Source organism: Argopecten irradians, chromosome 5 (genome assembly GCF_041381155.1).
Source record: "Argopecten irradians isolate NY chromosome 5, Ai_NY, whole genome shotgun sequence".
NCBI classification, from domain to species: Eukaryota; Metazoa; Mollusca; class Bivalvia; order Pectinida; family Pectinidae; genus Argopecten; species Argopecten irradians.
Window position 1 is genome coordinate 48,761,649 of NC_091138.1, and position 24,525 is coordinate 48,786,173.

Sequence of the window (24,525 nt, forward strand, 5' to 3'; positions counted from 1 at the left end):
TATATATTTGTGTTGGGTCTCCTGGTGATATTGTGGTTTGGAAGGTTGTGGTATATTAGTGATGTATTTCCTTGTTATGTTGAGTTTTGGGAGGCTGTGGTATGTTAGTGCTGTATCTCCTTGTGATAGTGTGTTTTGGGAGGCTGTCGTGTGTTGATGTTGTGTCTCCTTGTGATAATGCGTTTTGGGACGCTGAGGTATATTACTATTCCAAATTCAAATCTGAACCTCACAAAGTGTATATTTGTAATTAAAATATCTCGGAAGGAAAATAGTGACGAAGCTACAGAATTTTTCCAGTCATTTATTGGAGCTTGGTTTTATCACTGTACCATTATACTTAATGAACTTATGCATGAAACTCATTGCCCAATACACTGGGTAGTTCTAGAACAATTTATGTATCTCTTACAGATTTAAAAAGCGAAATGTGCAACGTTTACTCGAAATTAAGTCATATCTTGTATTTTAAATAAGGCAACAATGTGCTCCAAAATATATGTTGTCACAGTCTGTAAGCCCTCGAAATTTCAGGGTTATTATCACTGTCGTTATGTCCATCCCTGAAATATTTCATAGCGACCCTGAAGGCTCTGTGCAGTTTAGTCTTTACGTGTACATCAGAAGAATCAGATAATGGTTCGTTGCTTGGCTTTGTAACTGGTGTCGCTCTTTCTGTCATCTATGAGAAATAGAAAGTCTATGCATGCTTTTTTAGGTTTTTTTTTCTCTCCTGAACTTTCTTCAGTTTTCCTTTGAGATATATGGAATGTAATAAAACTACAGTGAAAGTAACCTCTTGAGTATCGAGGATGATCCAGATGTGGATATAACGACAGTGATAGTAATCCCTTGAGTATCGAGAATGGTTCAGGGGTGGCCATTATGACAGTTAGGGTAAGCCCTGGGGTATCGTGGATGGCTAGAGAGAAGTCTGATGCCACATTATGTACAAGAGGAGCTATATGACGTTCCTCCTATGTATATGAATATCCGTAATGGTAACTATTGCACAAGGCGATCATGAATCACCCTTTTTATCATCAGTTTCATAACTCTGTATCGCTGTATGAAAGAAAAGTGTTTTGACGACTCGTAATTCTGATCAAGTTGGTTGATAACATCACGGATCACTGAACATTCTCTGCGCATGTCTTTTACTTGAATCCGAAGACTTTCATTTTCCTGCGCAATGTCCTGTTTCGACATATCTGAAAATAGAAGCAAATGCAATAGATCCATCACAGATCATTTTCACCAATACGTATATAAACGGTAGAATGGCTTTACTAGCTTAAAGATGCTCCACCGCTGACAAATGCTATTTTTTCACTATCAAAATCAGAAGCAGACGATTTAGTATTTTTCATCAGTTACAAAAGTTACTTACTTTACACCATTACCACCATTGAAAAGTTTGTTTGAGCTTCTAATTTTACTTAAAGGCCCACTACTTTTCCGATACATAAAATTAAAGTTTCTTAAAAACAACAATAGCATAAGAACATGTAAATTAATGGCTTAAGATGAGGTTACAACAACAAAAACATGCAAGATTCCCTCTGAAGTCTATGTTAACAGTGACGATTCATTTCTCTGTTTTGCTGTCTGGCGTAGTGTATTTAGGACGACGTCGGGAAACATAAGACGACGCCGCGTTATGAAAATTAAAGGGACACTTCAGTCTATGAGAACATTAAAGTTTGTACATATATCGGAAAAAAACCCAGTTCTAATGGAAATAAGTTCAGTCGGTTTTAATGTGATATGCCAGAAAAGCCCATGGTGGTGAAATGCGTGTGAAATGTTATAACTCGCTCGCTGTCCGCCATTACACATTGTGGTCGAACATATTGTATGCCGAACCCTGGCCCTTGCTCGTAGAGTAATGCAACTTTTGTCTAGAACTGCTCAAATCTCTCTGACAGTAGTGTGCTTACCTTAAATGGTGAATTGTCTTGCCTAAAAAATCATTTTAACACCTCCTCAGTGGTTATGTAGTTCATTTGTTTAACGTGCGTGACTTTGGCTCGGGTATAGGTACAGCGTACATATTGTACCTGCTTAATCGTGTTGATCAACGGTTTGTAATTACAACGGTTTCAATTAAAATACTAAACAATGACGTGGAATTTGTCGTTATTTTATGTTATATGTTTCATAAGAAGTGTAGAACAACACATTTATGCCAAATTTTGCTTCTCGGTTATTTAAAAGAATTAGCCTGAGTGAATTGTCCCTAAAAAAAATATATATTACATCACAGATACAATTAGTGTGATAGTTATATATCATTGCAGTTGTAGGTGTCATGGTAACCATCTGAAATATGCATACATTTAACCTCATGTGATAATTTGGTAATGTTTCAGCTATTTTAAGTTGGTTTTTTTATCTAAGAAACATACAGCGCATCCTTGAACAAACTTTATATTTCTCCTTAAGATGTATCTTAAAGAGACAATTCACTCAGGCTAATTCTTTTACATAACCAAGAAGCAAAATATGGCATAAATGTATTGTTCTACACTTCTTATGAAACATATAACGTAAAACATTGACAAATTCTACGACATTGTTAAGTATTTTAATTAATATCGTTGAAATATCAAATCGTTGATCAATACGATTAAGCAGGTACAATATGGACGCTGTACCAATACCCGAGCCAAAGTTTCGCATGTTAAACAAATAAACTACATAACCACTGAGAAAGTAATAAAATGGTTTTTAGGCAAGACAATTCACCTGATAAGATAAAAACACTTCTGTCAAACCGATTTGAGCAACGAGCAAGGGACAGGGTTCGGCATACAAGAAGTTCGACCACAAAGTGTAATGGCGGACAGCGAGTGAGTTTGAACATCTACACACATGTCACAACCATGGGCTTTTCAGGCATATCACAGTAAAACCGACTGATCTAATTTCCATTAGAACTGTGGTTTTTTCGATATATAATGTTCTCTTAGACTGAATTGTCCCTTTAACAATTTTATCACTGAAAAACGGGTTTGAAAGTTGACGGATTTGGAAGGCCAAAAAGAGTCTTAATGTATACGTATTTATCTTAATTTGTTATTATTTTATGTGATTGTTTGTTGGGAGAGAATTTTTATAAGTTGTAATAACTTGTGCCCAATTCTGATATAACCTTGTTACACTAAAGACTTTTCAATTCAAATTGTTTCACGCCTAAGCATTCTTCCTGAATATATATTTTAAAACTAAATGTAAATATATTTTCTTCCTTTATAATATGTGTATTACAAAACGTCACGTATAAAATAAACGAATCATTAGCACTTTACATGTATAATGTATAATCATCCAAATGTTATGATGTATAGTCCGAACTTCTTTTAGCGGAGTCCGATTATGATAAACTAAACGTGACATTTCGAGCGGCTACTCTTGACAATCGAACAAAGGTATCTTTGCCGTTTTCAACTGATACATGCCAAAGTTCGTGTAGGGATCATTCTCTGACAGTAATATCATGTAGGACTTGAAAACTTTTATGGGAGAACATGGTAGAATAATCAATAAGTAATCTCTACACCAACTTACAGGCGAAGTTAAAAAGACAAAGAGTACCATACTCCCTCGACTCATTAATTGTGTCAAGTATATATGATATATTGTATGGATGGAAGATAAAGTTTCATTGCATTTCATTTTATTACATTTCAAAGATGCTCCATCGCCGACAGAGCATAAACGATTTTCATCATTTGAACCAACCATAGTGTTAAATTGTGTGTATATATATATATGTCTGATTAACACAAAAACAATATGAAATATTTTATTTTTTCGTGACGCAATTAACCAATTTTAATAGTTTTATGTTTTAAGTAAAATGAGAAGCTCAAACTTTTCAATGGTAATAATGGTGTAAGGTAAGTAACGTTTTCTCCTTTTTTTGATAATGAAAAAATAGCATTTGTCAGCGACGGAGCATCTTTCACAAACAAGTAAAAAGGTAGACATTTTAGTTTGCGAAAAGACTAGTGTGGTATGTGCCATTTTGTGCCCCATATCCTTTAAAGTTAGATGTGTCATCACTGGGCGAAAATTGTAATCTTACATGTAACTCATAAACATAAGGGAGGGCTGAAGTTGGTTGCGAGTTCCTAGTTCCTAGTTCCGTTTAATAAACGGAACTAGGAACCAGACCCGAGTTCCGTTTAACTTAAAACGGAACTAGGAACCAGACCCGAGTTCCGTTTAAGCTTATACGGAACTAGGAACCAGACCCGAGTTCCGTTTAACAAACCTACTGGCCAACGAGCGGAGTTCCGTTTATTAGGATTCCTATCTCTAACTGCATTTTCAATTACCTATTATATACAGGAATCGAACTTAGAGCTTCCATGAATAATACAGCACAGAATAAACTCATTAACACAAATTCCCTGAAACGGATCTGACACCTAGACTCCAGTTCCGTTTAACTTAAACGGAACTAGGAACCAGACCCGAGTTCCGTTTAAGCTTATACGGAACTAGGAACCAGACCCGAGTTCCGTTTAACAAAAATACTGGTCAACGAGCCGAGTTCCGTTTATTAGGATTTCTACCTCTAATTGCATGTTCAATTACATATCATATACGGGAATCGAACTTAAAGCTTACATTCATAATACAGAACAGAATTAATATCTATAACACAGATTTCCTTAAACGGTTCTGATACCTAGACCTCAGTTCCGTTTAACTTAAACGGAACTAGGAACCAGACAGACCCGAGTTCCGTTTAACAAAAATACTGGTCAACGAGCCGAGTTCCGATTATTAGGATTTCTACCTCTAATTGCATGTTCAATTACATATCATATACGGGAATTGAACTTAAAGCTTACATTCATGATACAGAACAGAATTAATATCTATAACACAGATTTCCTTAAACGGATCTGATACCTAGACCTCAGTTCCGTTTAACTTAAACGGAACTAGGAACCAGACCCGAGTTCCGTTTAACTTAACGTAGAAATCCTAATAAACGGAACTCGGCTCGTTGACCAGTATTTTTGTTAAACGGAACTCGGGTCTGGTTCCTAGTTCTGTATAAGCTTAAACGGAACTCGGGTCTGGTTCCTAGTTCCGTTTAAGTTAAACGGAACTGAGGTCTAGGTATCAGATCCGTTTAAGGAAATCTGTGTTATAGATATTAATTCTGTTCTGTATTATGAATGTAAGCTTTAAGTTCGATTCCCGTATATGATATGTAATTGAACATGCAATTAGAGGTAGAAATCCTAATAAACGGAACTCGGCTCGTTGACCAGTATTTTTGTTAAACGGAACTCGGGTCTGGTTCCTAGTTCCGTATAAGCTTAAACGGAACTCGGGTCTGGTTCCTAGTTCCGTTTAAGTTAAACGGAACTGGAGTCTAGGTGTCAGATCCGTTTAAGGGAATTTGTGTTAATGAGATTAATTCTGTGCTGTATTATTCATGGAAGCTCTAAGTTCGATTCCTGTATATAATAGGTAATTGAACATGCAGTTAGAGATAGGAATCCTAATAAACGGAACTCCGCTCGTTGGCCAGTAGGTTTGTTAAACGGAACTCGGGTCTGGTTCCTAGTTCCGTATAAGCTTAAACGGAACTCGGGTCTGGTTCCTAGTTCCGTTTAAGTTAAACGGAACTGAGGTCTAGGTATCAGAACCGTTTTTAGGAAATCTGTGTTATAGATATTAATTCTGTTCTGTATTATGAATGATATAATTTCATTCGTTTGAATGTAATGAATTAGACTGAAATTGTTTTCTCCTATAGCGTAGAGAACCGCCACGTGGCAAGCACGGTCGGTTACGGAAAGTGACGAGTTTTACCGAGTGGCGTGTAGGTACGCGTGTAGGTGACTAGTGCGAGGCACGTGCTTTTTCATTCAGCGAGACCACGTTGACCGGCTCACACGCTAGTTTACAGGAATTTTTTTTATTATTTTTTTTATATACAAGTTTTTGGCAATTATTCATGTGTATTTAGGATGGTATGGATTTGTGTATTGTGAAAGGTGATTTAGTTTTGGTTAATTAAATCAGCTTCGGCGTGGTCGAGCCCTTGTGCCTCGGCGTGGTCGAGCCCTTGCATTTTATTTGTGAGTTATGTTGTTATTATTAGCGGTAAGCGCAGTGTTTTTTGGAGAATAAGCTTTAAGTTCGATTCCCGTATATGATATGTAATTGAACATGCAATTAGAGGTAGAAATCCTAATAAACGGAACTCGGCTCGTTGACCAGTATTTTTGTTAAACGGAACTCGGGTCTGGTTCCTAGTTCTGTATAAGCTTAAACGGAACTCGGGTCTGGTTCCTAGTTCCGTTTAAGTTAAACGGAACTGGAGTCTAGGTGTCAGATCCGTTTAAGGGAATTTGTGTTAATGAGATTAATTCTGTGCTGTATTATTCATGGAAGCTCTAAGTTCGATTCCTGTATATAATAGGTAATTGAACATGCAGTTAGAGATAGGAATCCTAATAAACGGAACTCCGCTCGTTGGCCAGTAGGTTTGTTAAACGGAACTCGGGTCTGGTTCCTAGTTCCGTATAAGCTTAAACGGAACTCGGGTCTGGTTCCTAGTTCCGTTTAAGTTAAACGGAACTGGAGTCTAGGTGTCAGATCCGTTTAAGGGAATTTGTGTTAATGAGATTAATTCTGTGCTGTATTATTCATGGAAGCTCTAAGTTCGATTCCTGTATATAATAGGTAATTGAACATGCAGTTAGAGATAGGAATCCTAATAAACGGAACTCCGCTCGTTGGCCAGTAGGTTTGTTAAACGGAACTCGGGTCTGGTTCCTAGTTCTGTATAAGCTTAAACGGAACTCGGGTCTGGTTCCTGGTTCCGTTTAACTTAAACGGAACTCGGGTCTGGTTCCAGTTCCGTTTATTAAACGGAACTAGGAACTAGGAACTCGCAATCTTACATGTAACTCATAAACATAAGTTACAACACAGATTTTTTGCTCCGATCACGGTTATTTATGGTTTATGAAGTTTTAGATGAAAAATATCTGTAAAAGTCACTTAACAATTACTACTAGGTCTGTAAAAGTGTGCAATGAGATTGTAGACCACAAATCTAGGTCATGATTTGGCCATATGCTTTCATTTCATTGCACTGTAGACGAAAATATCATGTTTTTTTGCAGTGCTGTTCAAATTCATTTTGAGATTTTTTTATGTCGGTGTAAAATTAAAACCTATACGTTTTAAGCGTTGTATTTCTCCAAATGTTGTTAACTTTTATTGATGAAAAAACATATTTTTAATTCTTTTTGATTGGTGAGTATGAAAATTACGGCACATATAACTTTAAAATATGTTATTAGTAGTTAATGTCTGAATTCCAAATGTTTAATGTCCCTGATACAATTGGTAGGAAAGTTTTTATTTTTATTCAATTTTTTAATGTCTCTTTTTTTATTATCATTTTTTATTTCTATAATGATTAACAATTTTTTGACAACTTTCATCTCGAAAACATAGACCGCATCCTTGAACAAACTGTATCACTGTATGGTAACGGAATCCGGCCCCGGTTGTTTGGTAAAATCGTACCTAAACAAATGAGAGGGTGCGTGCTAAATCGCTTTAAAAACTCGATAGTATTTCTTTTGTTTATTGAAACCTATCAAAAATTAGAACAGTGAAAGCTTAAAATTTTAATATGTCCAACTATTGTACGTGAAAATGAGGTTAAAGTCTCTCAGTTTGTATTCAAACATGTAACCTGGATGGTATTTTCGTGCAAAACTGAGAAAAATGCGTGAAAATATGAACATATCTCAAGATATCGGATGCATTTCTTTAAGATTAGATGTTGAATGAAGAATTAGGATAGAACAAAAACTATCTACCACTTCAATTTTATCGTAAATACATCATTTTTGCCATTATCGATGATGTTTTGTGAGCATGTTATGACTATAGTGTACGTGTTTGGTACGTACAAAATTCCGGTTAGGTATATCCATTAGTGTACGGTTTGGTATAACAACCTAGTTAGATTTGATTCACAAACAGGGAGCCGCAAATAAAGCGTGACATAATCCCCGCGCTTCACAGTTGGTATAAAAACCGAGATATCAAGCTCAAACTAAGAGTTATCAATGCGTGTTTTGTAAAAGTGAAAAAAACCAGCTTGTGACAAAAATAAACAGTAGTTTGGTATTTTGACTAGTTTCCAAGACTACAAAAAAATACCAAAAATGGAAGGTTTTGAAATAGCAAAAGGCACAACTAGGGCACTTGTCTGATATTTACCCAGAAAACGCGTTTCGCAGGGGATAATAAAATCCGATTTACTGAAGGAACGAAAAAACGTTCAAAGTAACGAACAAGCAAAAAAGGACGCACGAAAGAAAAACACTTAATGATTTTATAATTTTGAATATTTTAGCATTATCAGCAGATAAATATACATTTCTGGTATATCGTTCATGAATATTACGGACAGCAGTGGGCCCTGCACGGATCCTTGAGGGATTCCTGATGATACGTCTTTCCAAGAATTTCATATACGTCCTTGTTCTTTTCAATTTGAATGCTGTTTAAATAGATGTAGGGCAGTCGAACAACTGAAATGACACCACAGCCAGTAAATTATGGAGAATTTGATATAAGCTGTTTCATAAAAATGAACACTTGAATAAGCGTCGTTCGTTTCGCCCTGTACAATGTTGATAACATCACGGGAGAGATTATCATGTTAATAAAATGATTTAAAAATATAAGGACATCAATATTAATTTTATATGTAATAAAATGCGTATCTGTAAATAGAACACAAATGTAATGCGTCTCCTTCCCTGGGGGTGAATAAAATAACATAGTAACCAAAAAATATAATGAGTAAACATTATGCATGAGTATGGAAGTATAAAAGTGTCTAAGACTTGATTTGTATTTACAATGCTTAAAGTGTACACGGAATGGAAAATGATATTTAGATATGTTATTCTGTTTGATCTCCTGACAAGAATGTTGAAAACCGCATCAAAATCGGCCGCTTCAGGACCGAGATACCGCCCTCTGAAGTGCTCGATTTTTACCTGTATATCAACTGCTAATCAGGGAATCGGCCGCTCACGCTGATTTGGGGAATAACCGGACGTGACGTCACGAGGACAACGGCAGTGAGGTGTTTGGTAGTGGGGTTATAGCACAAAGGTGGACATATGTATTCCTAAAATGGGGTTACGAGAATATTACAGATATATATACAGTATACAGTTATGGTGAAAATTTAATCATATATAAAATAGGAAATATTGCAACTGAAATCATGCCAAATACATAAGCAGATTAGCGGAAATTATAAGTTATTTATGTTTCTGGTATAAGCCAGGTGTACCTTGTGTAAAAACTTTTAAGTAGAGATCTTATCTCTGTTTTAACAGCTTACTAAATTTTCAAACCTGGGGAATATTCAATTTTCATAATGTCATATAAAAAGAGACGAATTAGAAAAATGATGGTCATATAATTATCCATTTGAATATGTTTCTGTATAAATAAAAATTCACTTGGCCTATGGATTTCAAGAATCAGCATAACGAAAAGAAAAGGTGTTAAATGTATTTCATAGTTCAATACACGTAAATATCATAGACATAAATTGGGAGGGGGGTAAAAAAATAAACCACTTGAGAAATTGAATTTAAAATACATAATTCATTTATAGCTGTAACGAGTCTATCTTCCTTTTATAGCTACATGTACAAGTACATGTATGAGAACATGTGTTATTTTAACAATATTCAACAGTACATTTATTGGTCATATAGATTATCATTATTAGTATTATATAATGATCGATATTGACCAAAATTCACAAAGAATTGGATATCCAAAATCTAGCAACTACCAGAAATATCAAAATTCTGACATTGTGCATCATATTTGCATTGTTCTTTCTCGACATGCCATTTGTAAATAATTTTGTAGTTTCTGTTATAAGAATACATATACATAACTAGAAATATATATACGAGACAAAAGTATACATTGGTCATTCTGAAATATACAATTATGTATACATCTAGTGATTTATACTCTTGTTATATGTTATGTTCGAACGGTATATTTTACTGTAAACCAAGGATCTATAAGTGTAAACAAATATGACATTATACAACAATTAAATGATGGTCTATCGCTAACTTACCTGTGATCTTACTTTTGACACCTGACGTGAGCTAATCAACGAAGCGTGACAGGTCACTAAACACCTTTCTTACGTAATCTGGTTATTAGCCCCCTCATTAGTCTCGGTTGACCACGCGTTTTAGTTACTGCAGTATACAGGTAAAGAGATAAACGCAGCACGACATTGGCTTTTCGGAAGTACAGTTCTGATTTTGTTCTGTACTTGATATCTGCAACTTGGATTATACATAGACATCTTCAGTCTTTTTTTTGTCTGACTCGTGCATGATTTATTTTTTCAATTGAAGACACTAATAAATGAATTTGAGCGAAATATCAACAAGTCGTCGGATGTATTGTATTATATGAAAGCTGAATGTATAAATTCGTCAAAAAAAAAAATGGATCGATTTCAGATATAACGCAATTAGTAGATGCATTTACATATATGCAAAAAATTCTGTTTAGAATCATAACTTAATTCGTATGGGTAGGTTATATGAAAAAGTCAGAAATTTGTAAAGCGGGTTTGACCAGTACAACGACCCGAGTCGGGTTTTGGATAACATAGTCAAGAATCCTTTACATAATATTCATGTATATGTGATTCCAAATACCGTAGATTTACAACGTACGTGGATTATTATACACATTATGTTGTATAATATTGTGCAGAAATCGCGCAGAAATGTTCATTTATCTACGACAGGTACATCAATATATGCATGGTATAAATCCCTATTTTCAAGCGTATTCCAAACTCATATCTGTGATTGAGGATAATATTAAATAGGTATCGGACATGTACACAGGTACTTGTGTCTGTAAAAATCGATATTTACAAACAGATTGTTTATATTAGATGGCAGACACAGAAAATCGCCACTCTATCTTATGCGAGTAGAGTAGGTCCCGTTGTCCTCGTGACGTCACAGGTCAGGGGTCCCGAATCGGGGTCAATGGCTTTGGGCTTCAGGTGTGTTCTAGAGAAAAGTCGCATTATCTCTAATACCGTATTCGCTATGAAACTCGTACTTTCTCCATTCTAAATTTTATACAATGACACATTTATTTAGCCTTATATACCAAACCATTCCGTGTACACTTTAATAATTAATCGTTGCATACTTGTTATAGCGTGTGGTGTTGTTTTCGGCTTTCTCCGATATATCCACAGGGACTTGTAACGTAGGTTGTGAGAAAGTCTGCTGTGTATACATGTGTACTATATACTATATAAAAGATATAGTATATAGTACACATGTATACACAGCAGACTTTCTCACAACCTACGTTACAAGTCCCTGTGGATATATACTTTGATATGACGAAGCTACATACTTTATATATATATATATAACAGCTACCAAACCAGGATTACAAACTTACATGTATATAAATTTAACTTTTTTCTATGATGGTAATTATGATGTAACCAGGTTATAATACCAAACCTACACTAATGAATACCAAACCGGAATTTTGGACGTACCAAACACGTACACTATAGTCTAAATATGCTCACTAAACATCATCGATTATGGCACACAGGATGTATTTATGATAAATTTGAAGTGATAGATAGTTTTTGTTCTATCCTAATTCTTCGTTCAACATCTTACCTTAAAGAAATGCAACCGACATCTTGAGATATGTTCATATTCTCACGCATTTTTCTCAGTTTTGCATGGAAATACCATCCAGGTTACATGTTTGAATACAAACTGAGAGACTTTATTCTCATTTTCACATACAATGGTTAAATATATTAAAATGTTAAGCTTTCACTGATCTAATTTTTGATAGGTTTCAATAAACAAATGAAATACTATCGAGTTTTTAAAGCGATTCAGCACGTACCCCTCTCATTTGTTTGTGTACGATATTTCCGGAAGTAGATGCCAAACAACCGGGGCCGGATCCCGTTACCATACAGTGTGTATGTTTTCCTAAATTACCATGTTGGTAAGTGTCTAAATATTCTTAGTAAATCTTACATCTGTTTAAGATGGCGCTCTATTGTTTGTTAGATAAATACTATAAAAACTGACAAAACGTTTTCAGATAGTTTAGAAAGGGTTACTATGGCAACTAAGGCTGAAAAATAGAAACTAACTTTTTGCGACTAAATCGTCTTAGATGAAAATGATGCCATTTCATCAGTTGAAGGTGTTCATTGTAATACAAGTTTTTAAGAACTCTTATGCTTCTTTTTATATCGCCTTTCACAAATTAAAAGATATATACCTGATAGAAATACAAGTAATAACCTGTACAAAATATATCTATTCAAAATTTAGATATCAGGCAATGTTAACTGAATCCTCCAAGCAAATAACATACGAAAATTATTTACGTTAATCTTTTATAATTCAATCTAAACCAGTGCAATTTCAATTTTCTTCAGGGCCTTTTTTCCATGAAATCATCGCGCCGTTGTTTCAACCAATCAGAGACGGCGTTACAAACTGCGACGGCAATGTCTACGATATGATGTGATACCAATAGATCTATGTTAGTTTCAAACAAGATTGAATTATTTAAGCATAGTTTGACTAAAATATAAAATGATCTTACTTGACGATTGGTGTTGTTCCCGGCGTTTCCCGGCTTCCACCTGATGTGCGTAATCCCTACAACTCTGTATAAGTCCACTGATTCCACAACTCGATCCTTTGTCATCTTGATTCAAACGAAGATGTAGTATCGTCCTTTTTATCATTCCTTTCAGCTTTTCATACCGACGCAACGGGTCGAAGTATTTACTTTCCTCATAATCTCTCGACAGTTGCTCTACCACTTGCTTCAGCTTCTTATGTTCCCTTTGAAGTGAGTCTAGTTCTGTCCACAACAGTTCATTATCTTTCCGCACATCGTCCTTCGTATTGGATCTCTCATTCGAGGCTAAAATGAAAGAAGATAAACTCATAATCTCTCTCCTCTGATCTAATTATTACGAGGCGATCACAGATATCATTTAAACGACGGATTCCGTGGATCAATCTACTTTTTATTCCATTATATTTCCAAGTTCGTATCCAAAAGTTCTAATCTAGTATTTTAGTCATGTACACATTCTAGAATTAGTTACGTGAGCTAGGCGATCACAATGTGGATACTTATGCATTACCATGGTGACTGGCGCGTTCGAATAGGTCGATCTGTTTCCGTTCATTTATTTCCGTCTTATTTGACAGAGTGTTCTTCCTGTAGACTTGCTCTTCACAACACAGGCATCTAATTTGCATAGCAATAATATTACATCCCTATCCTAACTCCAATCTTGCCCATGGATCAGCGCTAGACAACGTTATAGCTAAACGAACGCACTGGCAAAGTTGAGTTTTTTAGAATTTTGTTTTCATACGCCATTTAGAGTAATTACCCTAAAGCACGCTAAAGTCGAAAATAAAGAACTACGAAAGTTCGGCTGCTGAAATGATTATAGGAGATCAAGAGTAACAAAACATGAAATCTAACACCCTTTACAAACTTGGATATGGTAAAATACACACCTCCAGAAACTTAAAAATACAATATTATCTTCATAAACAGCATTGCAATACACAAAGGGATTGTCTGTATTTCTATGAATCAATAATGAAATTGAAATTGACACATGTACAGGAAAGAGTAGGGATAGCGTCTTAGTATCGATTTGAATTAAGAAAGATATTGTTCTACAGAGCTATGTACAGTTTCCATTGTCATTGCATATATGGCTTCTTTTTAGTGAAAAATACATCGATTGGCTTTTGTATTACTTTTGATATGGAATACATTTCTATTGATATTACACATACTGTAAACAAACTTTTTTTCGCGCACTTTTAAATTTTGCGTTTTTTCGTGGACGATATGAAATCGCGAAAATAAATCACCGAAAGTGTACATGTGAGTTTTGTGACATTCGGCAAACCTCGGCCGATTCCGGTACGGTACCGGAATCGGCCTAGGTTTGCCGAATGATCTCGTGAGTCAAACTTGCGAATCAAAATCGCCGCAAAAAAGTCGTTTTATGCATGTGAGATTCGGTTGCCACGAAAATAATTTTTTGACATTATATATATATATAGACAATTGCTGATAGAAGTATAGTTACGCATAAATTTTAGGTTAATTTGCTTTTGTAAAAAGCATTTCCTTTGGCTTAAAAGTTACTTTATCAACACATGATAACAGCTGAAATACCAGGGAAAAGTCAAGTGACTCAAGTCTAATTTGAGGAGGTCAAGAGGTATTGTTGTCTATATAGACCAAAAATAAAAAAAGGGGGAAAATGACGTCGCCTTTCGTAGCGTCACTTTTCATTTGTTGATTTAACGGCGTAATGATTTTTTTATGAAAAAAGTTCCAAATGAATTGACAATTACTAAGAAACTGTCTATATTAGATAAAAATGTAAGGATTAATTTGAGTATACTTTTATGTTATAGAGATAAAACAAACAAAAAATGAGTATGCTCTCATCTTAAACTGCATCAAGTTAATCAAGGAAATACAAATTTTACTTCAGTAGATATCGATTGTGACGTCATTACCTTGTGAGCACAAAAAACGTCGTTTTCTTTGTAAAAAAATATGACGTTACGCTCATACAATCAATACCATGAAAGCCGCAAGGGCAGATAACTCTGTAATATGCAAATGCAGAAAAGTTGCAATCTGATTCAAATGCTGATTAATATTCTTACTGGCAACTGGATCATCAACAAGTAACACAAGAAGTTAAATGTCTACGGGAAGGTCTTTATTTACGCATCACTAGGATGGCATGTGAAATGGACATGAATATCCTGCTTTTAGCTGAGCTAAAATTTACAATTCATGGATGCTAACACCTTTATGTAACACCTCACAACGCAAATGTATTTGCATCCTTCCCCAAAGTACAAAGGCTGCAAAACAAAGGCATGCATCCCTATTGTTATTGATCTGGGTTTTTTTTCTTAGTTCCGCAAACTTTATTACCCCTCGAATAAAACGAGCGACATCGTTCAAGTTATGTACGTTTATGAGTCCAGGAAACGTGCGTTAGATTTTTTTTCGATTGCGTTCAATGTCAAGGTCAAAAACGTAAATAAAAACATTTTACGATCAAACTGTTAAGACTAACTACTTTCCCGAAAAGGCTTTTGAAATTCTAATATACAAATGTAAAATAACGGTACACTGTGGCTGACTGTATGCCTTTGAAGTTTGGCGTTGCTCACTGCGTAATCCTTAGTCAAAGGAAGTTTGTGCAGGATTATGATTGGTCAGGGTTTTTTTTCCTGGCATGCCTTTAGTTTTACAATGATATTACTATAACGACTGTGCTAGTAACTGCTGGAGTATCGAGAATGGACAAGTCCAAAATCGTTTTTGTTCATAAAAAATCCACCAATTGCTTGGTAAATCAGACACAGCTACCATGCAGATTTTTATACAGCTATCTGTAATATTTCAGATATATTATCTAATTTCTCGATAGTCTCAGTTGGTGACTTGTAACACATCAACTTCTTTTAAGAGGATACTATCACTGTCGTTATATCCATCTCTGAACTATAGCATAGTAAAACTAAGGCAGTTCACGGGGGGGAGAGACCAATCATAGGCCTGGAGATGAACAGTTGATTCGATCCTTTGTCGTACACGGAAAAAATCGAATAACGGTACCAATGTTGCTTTAAAGTTGGGAGTCTCTCTGCAATCTTCAAAGGAAGTTTCTACAGGCCTGTGATTGGTCTGTTTTAACTCATGAACTGCCTTCAGTTTTACTATGAGATGGTAGAGAGGTACATATAACAACAGAGAAAGTAACCCCTGGAGAATTGAGGGTGATGATATAGACATTAATAAGGCTGTTTTTGCCTAAATGCTTATGACGGACTATAAATACATATGCCATTGTAAAAATACGACTATATCTTGGATATCACGTGACGTCCTTTTTTGCACGTCAATCTCCTACGCTAGGTGCAATATTCTATAGACATTACGCTGGGTACATTTTAATCGTCCCACCCTCGAGTCTATAACACTGTAATATATTGGTCAAGAGATGAGGTAATTTAATATACTTTACGTGACATGCATTTTGTAATTTGGAACATTACTGAAAGAGGCTAACAAACTCTATATCCCTTTGCTCTGTTATGATTCGTACACATCGTGATGTCAAGATTTTATCAGCGAACATGTCCTAGTGATAGCCCGGTGAAAGCGCTTTGATGTGAAACTATTTTCAAAAACATCATATCAAGCGGATTCTCAGTGAGTTCACAAAGATATTTTTATTTGGACGAAGAAATAAGATATTCCTCACATGATATCACTATGTAGTTCCAACCCACAGTCAGACGAATGTTTAAATGCAGATATCTCAGTACCCTAGACATTTCTGTCTCATGTGGTGTCACCCACAGAACCCTCAGTTTTGCATTGGAATTTTCTAAGGCACCTTCGCCTGTAACGAGTGTAATGGATTATCTTGCATTGACATGTGAAGATGATTCTAGGGTGGATATCATGAAAGTAAACTCTTGAATATCGAGGTTGCTGTGGATTATATGTAGGCTGTATTTGTTTTCCTTTGCAGGAGCGCATAGTTTCTCATTAACGAAATGCGCCGGAGGTTCCCGATTGGTGGTTACCGTATTTTCTATTTTTTTTTTATTTTTTTTTTCATGTAAGCTCGAAACGATAAAAGATAGGGATAACTGATTTTCTCGTTACATTACATAACAATTTCGGCTAAGAATTTTGGTGTCTTTCGTTTAAATGTTCCTAAGAAACAGCAATATAGAATGGTCATGTGTCCCAATTGTTTGAAGGAGACACAACACAAAAAACTGCATTCTTCCAAGACGTAGATTTCCCCCATGCAAAATGCGTGGAATATAGAATATATGAAAGACAGTTATCCAATGCCCTTTGATGCCGATAGGTTAGTACGAACTATTCGGTTTGGTGTGTTACAGAGTTACTGCTCTTGCAGATAGGTATCGATCGTGACGTCATTATTTTGTTTCATTGTTTCATTTCATTTCCAAAACCCGATAAAAAATGTGACATTTTTTCCATACAACTTGATAAAATATAATCTGATTACACATACGATTCCATTGACTTTCAGTGGGATTATTTTTTCCAAATCAATACGCATCTTTAATGTTTCTATTGTGACGTCACGATAAAGTCGGGTTTTCGCGCCATTCTCGGATATATATATATATAAATATTTATCTCACCTCGGACAGAAATGCCCTAAAATGATTTGCGCATAGCCGTCACGTGGTGACCCCCTAACACTTTATATGGGGTCAGAAAATTTTATCATGGTGCAATATGGCGGCTGTCGCCATCGCTTCAAAATTTTAACACATTCTCTTCAACAAAATATGCTATTTCATTAGCGCAAAAATATATTTTACTTTTTATTTTTTATACAAAATTAATTTAAAATCGTTTTAATACTTGAAATTAAATGAAATGCATTTTTAATACGCTTCCCTTACGCCAGTTTGAAAGTTGATTACGCGGTGAAAAACAAACGTAAGAATTTAAGCGTTTTCTTGACTGCGATGATAAACAAATGGAGGGATTCGTATCTATGTAGATCTATCAACCCTCACTCCTTTTTCTGTATCTGGATTAATTAAAGTAATAATCTCAGCAAGGATGGAGAGATGATCATGGAGTCTACGCTAATATGACTGAAGGCTAAAGGGCGCAGCCAGATGTTTTAATATGAATCATGCACGGCAGGGGAAAAGCGAAGCTCTACTTGTTTATTGTATTTTATATTTCATGTAGAAGACATAATTTATAAATAAAAGAACGCACTTTAAACTATAGAAGTATGTGATGTAATAATTGTCTAGCATAAACTCAAAGAAATGAACTCAAAGATTCGGATTTCTCTGTTTCCATTCAAGGCCTGGAGTGCCGCGTATGCGAATCCTATGATTTCGCGCCATTTGTTGACGTTATATGACGTCATGATTCCTTGTGCTCATCTTCGCCTTGGTGGATATTTTGACTGCATTCCATAGCTTTTAATTTTCAAAGTGTTATTATTATTATTTAAAAAATAATAAAAAAAATGTTTAATTACTCCTGTTATTCATTTGAATTAGTTAAATATATATTTACTGGGGAGAGCAGTACCGGAGCAACGCACAACCTCCCGATATGTATGAAAAAATGGCGGCCGCAAACTGAAGCTGTCAGTGTGTAGGATTGAATTTTGAAGGTTGTGTTGTTTCTTATATTTTAGTGTATCTGTTACCTTAGAAGTGCTCGGCTGCGCCCTTATAAATGTTGGATGGATATTTGTGTCACTTTTGTTTGTGATGCTTTCAATATAAAACCAGTCTGATGTCGCATTGAGCACAGGAGTTTGACGTTCTGTCAATAATATATAGTACACATATATAAAAAATACCCCTTTATACTATATAAAAACACCAGGAATGAAATGCATCGCTGGCCAATATTTTCACCACCTTCGGTAAAACTTCTGTAATATTTGTTCTGAGGATTGTCTGCATGTGTCACCGCGCCTATAATACAATAAGATGTTATTCTTCACATATATCAACACTAACCTGTTTTTGTTTTTATAGCTTATTGGGTGCGCTGAATAACTGTACTGCTAGAAACCATTTATAGAATTATTAATCAAATAATACTTCCTGGAATAATAGCTTTGCTGAATTACTGGCATTGAGTTTATAACAAGAAAAACAATAATCACGCGAGAGTGTGACTTTAGATACTGTCTTGCGCGATGCTGGATCCGCCTATAATACAATAAGATGTTATTCTTCACATATATCAACACTAACCTGTTCACAACCCCATCACAATAAGTTTAATCCCAAGTCATTTTGAAAGTTTGCAGATTTTCGCGGCCACTTTGTTTTGTTCCCGAATTCATGCGCTGACCCTGGAGACCAGGGTCTCCACCTAAACAAATGGGATACAATACGAGGTGATTTATGACAAGATAGAGAGTTAGGATGATATGTTATACATCGATACCATTCCTGGTGCTTTTATATAGTATATTGGGGTATTTTTTATATATGTATACTATATATTATTGACAGAACGTCAAACTCCTGTGCATTGAGGTAGGCCTTCTGTGCACTAGGAATGTTGAATAATTGTTGATTTATGAATTATTCAGTATTGTTCTTCAGGTTCTTTATACAGTTATTTGCAGATTCCGGAAATAAATAAATACATGAAAAATATGTAGGCCTACTGTAGGCCAAATATTTTAAAAGCGGCGATTGTTTGTATACTTCGTCAACTTGATTCAGGTTTGATTTCAGATTCTTGAGAAAACAAATAGGAAACAAAGATCTAATGAAACAAAGAGATGGTCCTCGATGCGGTAAATTCGTTATATAGTCAGTTACTGACCCCCTATAAAAGCATAGAGGGTCAGTAAGAGGTATAGGGGGCGAGGGCGTGACTATATAACGAATAATATATATATATTTATCACATACATGTTGAATCTGGTTATAGTAATACAAGCAAATTTCAGACAATGAAATACAATGTTTTGTATTGCACATGTACAATACGGAATTTTGTATTTACCTACTAGCCGGAACTATTTTTTAGGGGAATTCCCTTGTATTGCATTGGTTTATTTTTGAAAAAAAGGTTTGCTACTGTAGTTAATAAATAGTAGCTTTCAGTTTAACTTCCACAGTATCACGCAGGCCTATGATAAAAATCTTGCGACGGGAATGTTTTCTGGTGCAAATATCAGTGGTGGAACTTTCAATATCTCATTCCAAATATCATCCCAGTCAAAAAATACAACATCTCATAACACTTCACCTCCTCGTAAGTACAAACGTATAGCTCAGCTACCGGACTCCGATTCTGACTGAAGTTAAGCCGTGGGAAATTTTGAGTGAGTGACGTGTCGGTGTGTCGGTGACGTCACGATCAGACCATGATATCGCGAGTTGGGAGAATTTGCTATGTTATTGTGTTTTTTATCTTATTTTACAAGTAATTGTTGTAAATCTTAACGAGAAATTATTGTCATATATAAAAATCACCGCGCACTCATGAATATATTCGTCCGCGCAATAAACTCGTGCTTTCTGATTCGTTAGAAAAACACAAGTGTGTGGTCTTGCATATATATATATATTTAGTGGTATGGAAAAAAATCGGTCAGACAGAAAGCCAGATTTAGTATGAAAACAAAGAAAATATAATTAAAAAAAAAACCGCCGTTTTCTCTGAAAGAAATGACAGGGCAGGCCCCGATTTCTAGATATAAACTTAAGTCTAGAGTTTATATAAGTAACATAAGGAGAAAAATTTAAGTTTTGACTTAATTCTGCACTTTTGTTTAGAGAAATCGGAGCCTAATAACATTACAATATGCAAATACAGATTAAATGCAGCAACCCAAAGTCATCGAAGTGCGTGCAAAACATATCTATTACTCACTTGACGGTCACTATCACACTAATCTCCTTTCAATTATCGTCCCCTATGGTATAAGTCTGATGTCGCCTGTAGAAAGCCGTAGATCCTTTTAATAAGTCTCGAATGAATTCCAAGTCTGACTAATGTCTCTCTAGTATTGGAACATGGCGGTATATATCAAAAGTAATCTTACTAATTAACTGTCATAGACGAGGCAAACAAGATAAATCTGAATAAAAAGGAAAGTATAATTGAATCGAAACTAGAAGGCACCAGACTCCGTACATCAATATGCAGTAATCTGTCTGATGCGTATACTGTATATGCTGCTATTCTATTTACGCTGACTTTCATTCGATAGACAAATTACGTATTGTCGCCTACTTTTGTATCGCTTCAAAGACGTCTACAGTTGCATATCATTAGATATTTTGCTTTTATGATATGAAGTAAGTCTCTTTAATCCTGTTATATGATGCGATGTCTCAAATGCATAGATTTCTGGAATAGCAATTAAGGAAATTCATATCAAAGTTTCTTAACATGACATTATGAAGCCCGACGTTCTTCATAACAAGAAACTAGGTCCTATGGGTTATGTATTATGCAAAGGCTTTATGCGTGGTGCTTGAAATTCTCTAATGGCGTGGAGTCTGATGAATAGTTCACAGGAAAAGTGATGAGATAATCAAACACAGGTGCTTAACTTCTTATTTGCAACCACATTAAGCTTCAATCAAAACACAAGTCAATTTCACTCTTGTACAAGAAAATGGAAATGAAAATTGAATTGAATATCATAGAACGGAATGAACAAATAATGAAAGCTTTCTGGAGATTGCATTTTCACCATCCATTTTTAACTTTTGTCATTGATTATATTGGTTTTATTATATAGAAAATGAGATTCAGAACATTGATTGAAATATCGTCCTAAAATAGTTTTGAAAGTCTTTCAATATTATCAGATATGCCATTTATTTAAGGATTTACTTAATCCTTATAATGCAATTTACTAAAGATAATCTCTTCAATACTCAAAATTCATTTTAGGACTCTTTTGTCTATGAAATCATTACGCCGTCATCTCAGCCAATCAGAAGCAACGTCACAAACGGCGACACCATTTTTTCCTTAATGGGCTGATAATAAGTATTTTGTAGAAACTCCATTTAAACATCGAGTAGCTCACTTACTTTAACCGTCACCGCCATGTTAATTTTCCCTCGGACCGCTTCTAGACTTTACATATCGTGACTATATTATGCAAATTATGTGATGTTGTGCTTGTGTGTAAACTCGAGAAGCGTTCCGAGGAACAAATGAACATGGCGGTGACGGTTAAAAAAGTGAGCTAAACGATGTTTAAATGGAGTTCCTACTAAGTACGGGTCATGACACCTCCAAAGGAGATTGGATGAACACAGTTATGGGTACTGTTTACCACCACAAGCGTAGATTTTGTGATTTTGGCTTGGTTTTTGAGGTGCCCATTAGAGCCGAGCCGACATTTCGACCGGACAGGGAAATGTCTACCTAGCATATTTTTCGTAAATTTCCCGATTCATCAAGCCATAATTCAATACTTGGCCAATTTTGTTCTTCAAGCACTCAATGGAAAGATAAATTATTTCTCTTTAAGGTAAGATATCCGTCAATGTTGTATAGAACCCATTTATTAAAATAAACACAGTTTAAAAAAAATAGGTCCGTTTTTCTCGACCGCCGAGTTCATACCCTTGATACTATAATACATATATATATGTATACTCTTAGTTTAAAAAAAAATCGTGCCAGGTCCCTGTGGTACCACTACGTACATACCGGACACTTTTCCTACCTTGTATTCGGGTGGTCGCTTAAAGCCACTGGGAAAAGATCTTCGTTCGCTTACCAACTCCAGAAAATCGTGGATTCATTTTTGGAACAAACTCGTATGTCAACTACATAACGTGTATTAATTCGTCTCTATAATGTACATTTCTTCATTTTCCATCCATTGTTGACTCCTGTGTCGGTTATTATAAATCAGAATTGTCGTGCAGAAGACACTCGATACTAGTGTGAATCCTCGCCCTTGGTGAGCTTTCGCCAACAGAACAACAGTCCACAACGATTCCACTAAATAAGCACACCGCTTCCAATTTTGTTTTAAAAAGATAACGATGCTTAACTAAATAAAATCTTACAAAGCCTTACTTAACCAACTTCCTGACAAATAAATCACTTCTTGCTTTTCAGACTTTTCATACTCTTTTCTGTAAAATAAAGCATTTGATTGGCGGCTTGTCCAGGTACCAGGACAACAACACTGTTATTTGTGTGAATTCCGTCAGATGTAATGGTCCATAGACTGACAACTCTGCAGTACATACCAATAAGGACATTCCATAAAAGTCAATAATCGACCGGTCGCATCTCGGCGTTATGACGGTGCGACGGTGCTAACTAGGCTCCCGATATCGACGAGGCAGCTTTAATGCCTACCGCTGTTCCGCTCACAAGATTGACACAAGCTGATTAGCTCACACTAAACTGTCTCTCTCACTCACGGAAAGGAATAATCCATGTAGTAATCACTATGGAATCCTGTTGATATTTAGTGCACGACCCAATCCTTATATATGTATACATCACGTGTAAATTGTTGATTTACATGACATACAGTATTAGTTTTATTCTTGTTGCTATGGCTACTAAAGTATCAAGCATTTTATCCATTTTACCAATAGGTAGATTGCAGTACTTGGCGTAGTGTAGTTGTACATTTTTTTTATATCTCCAGATACTCAAATTTTAAACGTTTAAAGATGCTCCACCGCCGACAGACCAAAAATGATATTCATCATTTGAACAATAATTGGTGTTTAATCATGTATATAATAGTCTAGTTAACACAAAAAATAATATAAAATAATTTATTTTGCCTTTGGTACATGCGCATTCAGTAGTTCATTTCATATAGGATATAGTGGTACGGATTTTTTTCGGGATGCAATTAATTATTTTTCATATTTTTAACTTAAAGTAAAATTAGGAGCTCAAACTTTTCAATGGTGGTAATGGTGTAAAGTAAGTAACTTTTGTAACTGAAGAAAAATCTAAATCGTCTGCTCCTGTTTTTAATAGTGAAAAATACCATTTGTCAGCGGTGGAGCATCTTTAATTAAAGTATGTTTAGGTTTGAATTTCAGCTAAATATGTTTAACCAGCTTCACATTAAACAGCAATAATCCAATATGATAAACTAATGTGCGGTCAAAGTATACAAGAAAACCTCTTCGGAACATTACCAAAGGATTAAAAAAAATCTCACCTTTTCTAAAAATTAAGACATTGTGCACATGGAACTCTTCAGTAGAACTTCTTAGTTTCTGATATATTTGTTCTCTGTGATTATGTTATGATCTTGAAAGTAAGTAAATGTAACTCATTTGGACTAACTTGGTAACTCTCCATCTGAGTATGCTACAGGGCAAATATCGATCAATCAATTTTAAATAGATTTTAATTAAATTGTTTAACAAATTTGCGAATACGAATTTCACAAATGTCGATAATAATAAACATTTTAAAACTTAGAGAGGCGGAGAAATATATGTAGAACACGTGACTCTTTGTAATACTATAGTGAACCTTTTGCCGTTTTTATATTCCTATCTCACTGAAGCATGCTGCCAACATGCACACCCTACCCGTTCTCATTATACTGACAAGGGTCACATAAATTTTTAATAATTCCTTTATGCGGGACACTAAGCAAGAAAAGATTTTACCACTTTTTGGACCACCGTGTATATCTCAGGCAGGGGACAGAAGCGAGAGCCTTCCTCAAAAAGGCGAACAGCTCAACTTATGGCCTAAAGTGAGACGTTGTCAAGTGGTCAAGGGATCCCGAGACGTGCAACATGT

At 35.4% G+C, this 24,525-nt stretch overlaps 1 protein-coding gene and 1 pseudogene across 1 annotated transcript in view; one reads left to right on the plus strand and one right to left on the minus strand.

The window, feature by feature from the left end:
* Positions 1-24,525, plus strand: part of LOC138324112 (kinetochore protein Nuf2-B-like) — a 237,268-nt gene that overhangs the window by 151,435 nt on the left and 61,308 nt on the right. The gene's annotated exons all lie outside the window — the stretch shown is intronic.
* Positions 289-23,029, minus strand: LOC138324107 (uncharacterized; annotated as a pseudogene).